This window comes from Aphelocoma coerulescens, chromosome 5, assembly GCF_041296385.1.
Source record: "Aphelocoma coerulescens isolate FSJ_1873_10779 chromosome 5, UR_Acoe_1.0, whole genome shotgun sequence".
Taxonomy (NCBI): Eukaryota; Metazoa; Chordata; class Aves; order Passeriformes; family Corvidae; genus Aphelocoma; species Aphelocoma coerulescens.
The window spans coordinates 64,954,715-64,959,022 of record NC_091019.1 but is presented as its reverse complement, the minus strand read 5'-3'; positions in this window follow the sequence as shown (position 1 = coordinate 64,959,022).

The following is a 4,308-nucleotide window of genomic DNA, read 5'->3' as shown; positions in this document are numbered from 1 at the left end:
TACTTTTCCAAGATTTAACTAGATCAGTAAACCCAACCCACCGCATTATGCAGCATTTCTAATATGTGGCCGATGTTCCTAAACTAAAATAAAACCCAGTGTAAAATAAAGGCAGATTTCCTCCAAGAAAACAAATCACACGTGTTGAATTGTGATAAACAACATACTGTCAAAACAGTGTTATTTAAAACAACTGACAGCACTCCATATTCACTTCTGCCTTGACTCACAAAGTACTGAATGGATTTTGAGAGTTATCAGTCTATCAGTCACCCTGGGAGATTTATTGCACTCGAGTCAAATAAAACTCACAGAGCTGTTTAACTCTTGATCTTCTAGACTCCACAGAAGGAAAAGGAGAGTGAAATTAGTCTGGGAAAACAGGTAGGCTCTCTGAAGCAGAACTTCAGCCGGTGTTAACTGACACAACTCCCTTGCACTCTGCTCCTAAATCGGTAGAGATAGTCCACATCCATCCCTAGTCCATAGAGATGGCACTGCCACATGCACATGCCTGTAAAACCACATGATAAATAAATTCACACACCCAAAACACAGACATTTAGAGACACAGAGGTGGCACAATTTCAAAATTTAGTGGTTTTTCACTCCAGACTTGGGATACCCAGTGCCAGAGAGACCTTCCTCTGGCAGTCACAGCCCTGGCAGGTACCCTAAACTGGGCATCAACATTACTTTGTTTCATGTTTGCCATGTTCCACTGTGTTTCACATTTTTCACTGTGAAAATGATGTTTGGTAGCTGTAAGGGACTCTGGAGCAAAGCCCCAGTAACCTGGAATTTCCCTCTATATTTAGAAACAGGTTCTGGGTCACAACAGTAAGAGTGGACTTAAGCCCAAATACAGATGAGGCCTCTGAGCTCCACTGACAGTGGTTTAGAGTGCTGCAGTCAGCGAGGATGTCATGAGCTTCGGGCACAAGATCAGGCCATACCTCTCATACCGAAAACTGCTTTATTTCCTGGGAAATCCTACCGCCAGTGAAATCAGCAGGAGTTTCACCTAAAAACTTAATAACTCATTCTAGAGCTTTTATTCCTCAATGATAATCTCAAAACAAAGCGGGCATTATCAGTGACCTAGTCCTGCATAGGGGTAAGTGGACCTCTAAAATATTTCTTTTCCTTTATTTTCCCTGTGTTCTTGTTTAATTGCAAAGTAACAAAAGTGAGTCTTGCTGTTTGGATCACTTTTCATGAAGCAAATCTACAGACCCAGTCTTTAAGAATCGATTGTTCTCGAACTACTTTCTGAACTTACAAATAGTAAAAATAAAATAAAATAAAAAAGATTTGCCTGTCATGGGAGTTGGTCAATAAAATACAACAGTGTTTATTACAACATTTAAAGTCTGTGATTAAGAACACCAAAAGGCCTAAACTAGAAAGGGTTTTAGCCTGTAATTTCCCTACAGTCCTGGCCTGTACTTCCTTATGAGTTAGCTCAGCAGGGCTTTTCTTCCATGTCCATCATCAGCTTGTAATTATTGCCATTCTCAAAGCTATGCCAGATGGGCTCTTTAGAAGCCGGCATGCAGCTTGTTTATGAGAGAGTGAGCTGTAATATTACTCTACACAGAGACCTATCTGGTCCTAGTCAAAGAGCCATCGTGTTCCCTCCTCCCAGCCCTCCTCACTCTCCCTGCTTCCCTAGGCAAGCCTCTCCGTTTCAGCTTGCTTCCCCCTCGCAATGGGCACGGCATGGGGGATACTGGAACCCAGAACACAGAGACTGAACCCTGTCTCTCACTATTCACCCTGCCAAAAAGGTGTGTTGAAATCCAGGCAAGACATGGACTTTGGGGATATTTCCCTCTTTCTTCCACTTCCTTCCTCCTCTCTGAGCTTGTTTCTTCTTAGAGCAGGGACTGAGGTTTAGGGACTGGATCTCCCGTCCTAGGGAGAGGATAAACATTCGTGGAGAAGTTGAGGTTAAGCAATGGTGCAGGGACCGGAGAGAGGGAATAACCCGGAGTTCATCTTGCTAGAGGCGGTCAGCGTTAGATATCTGGGAAGGCCAAGACAGTGCTTCTATCAGTAGTTAATGAGGCAGGACTTGCAACAGATAGCCACTTTTAACTTACAAAAGCTTTTAGATGTCTCTGTTTACTTTGATCCATTTCAGTTCATTTGAGCCTTTTTTCTTTCCCTTTTTTTTTTTTAAAACCTTCCCCCTCCCCACAGCCACCAGAGATAAACTGCCTTCCCCCTTCTCCCCCCACCTTAACTCAAACAATAGTATCATTTACCAACTTTTATACTTAACAAGTTTGAAGATCTTTAGTCAAGTTCTGCTACAATGGCATAAAGAAAAAACATGGCTCTTGAGAACACCATCATAAAGAGAGAGGGAGGGGAATCTGGCTGCAGAGACGTAATTAAAAAATCCGACTGCCGAAAGATAAATGAAAGGAAAGGGGGGGGTGGGAATAACAGGAAAGGCTGCATTTTCAGGAGAGATTTAAAGTTATTTGTTCCTGATTGGGGGAACTGCTCATTCTTTTATCCCTTGTTATTTTATCCATGTGATGCCAAAAGAACTTTCTTTGTTAAAATGTTCTCAGAACGGATAAAACTAATTTGCTGGAATGTGAAATAATCCAGAAAGTAAGAGGACTGTGCCTAATGTTCACAGACTGAGAATGGCAAATTAACCGGCCACAGTTTCCAGTCCCTGGGGCACAGGACTGGAATTTAAAGCTTCCGAAGAGAGCCCTGGTGCTAATGGATTTGCATGAAACTTGGCATGCTAATGGAGATTGTCTCTTGTAATGAGCTTTTAATTAGGTCTGCTTGGTGCTTGACCTTCTTGTAATACGGGGCCACTCCTCAGATGACAGCATTTCTAACCCACAGGTGTGGATAAACAGAGCCTGTAAACAGACACGACTTCCCCCCCCAGCATTCCCCAGATCTTCCCCCACCTCAGCATTCTCCAAATCTGGCCGCCTCTTTCCCTCCGATTGCTCACCTCTTCATCAGTCACTGTTCCTTCCCTCCTGAGAACATCCTTGCTTCCTTGATTATTATTTTGAGAGAGATTTTAAGTCAGTTGTTTTCGTTTTCTTGTCTGTTTAAAGATAATATTCCCACCCAATTGGAAAACAAAACAAAACCAGTCACAGGAAGCTGCTGTTGTAAGTACACATGGGCAGCCACAGCATGGCACAAGGATGGCTCATGGATTCTAAGAGTTCTCCAGATTCCCACTGTCTTTCCAGAAAATAAATGTGGGGGAAAGCCTTTCTTTGCTAAACAGGCAGCCAAAACAGCCATTTCTAGACAGACACATGAGCCCAATTACTGAGGCTGTACCACCCTCAAACACACGGATATGTATTTTTGTGTTTTCATATTCCACCAGAAAGGGTTTCTTACCCCTCACTGTGGCTCTCTGAGTCACCACTCCTGCCTTTCATGCTCTCAGGGTGCCCTTCAAACGCTGCCAAGATGTGGTAACGTGCTGGAAGGCAGCGCCTTTTGGGAACTGTGTGAATCACTTCTCACAGCACCAAATTCTCACTGGGGAGGCTACCAGCGACCATGCTTTCCCAAATGCTCCAGATCCTCTCACTGAGGAATTTTTCCTTAAAACTCTGGGCGTGAACCATCTGAATATGTAGCTGAAGAACAACGGATACCAGTAAATAAATAGAAATCCTTCTTTCACAGCAGCCTCTGCCTGTTCCCCTTGTTAGGAATACAACCAGCAGGCAACCTCAGAGGATACATATTCATGGATTCATAGAGTGTGAGGCCAGAAGCAACCATTAGGTCATCCAATGTGATTTCCTATATATCACAGGTCATTAACTTTCACTGGGTTACCCCTGTGCTGAACCCAATAATTTGTGTTTGACCAAGTGTCACTCGTAGCTGACACAAACCTTTCACAAGGGCAGCTGGTCTTGATACGATGACATCAAAAGATGGAGAACTGTTGAGCCTTTTGCTACAATCCTTGGGTTCTTTAATTATTAAATACCCCTTTCATGAGAAAAGGTCTCATTTTCAGTTTAAATATATGTAGCCTCTGGCTAGCAGGTTTCTCCAGTAAATTTCTCCAATGGCATTTCTCCAATAAATTAAAAAACCACTGCAAGTATTTTATATCTGTGAAGGTACTGTACTCTGAGATAATTTACTATCAATCTTATTTTGACAAGATAATCTAATTGAAATTAGGGAACCCTTGCTTAATTTATACTTACTGGGAAAGACTCAGAGCTACCTGCCAGCAATGAAAATGAAAAGGCTCTGAGAAACAAAATCTGCCAAATTCCATAA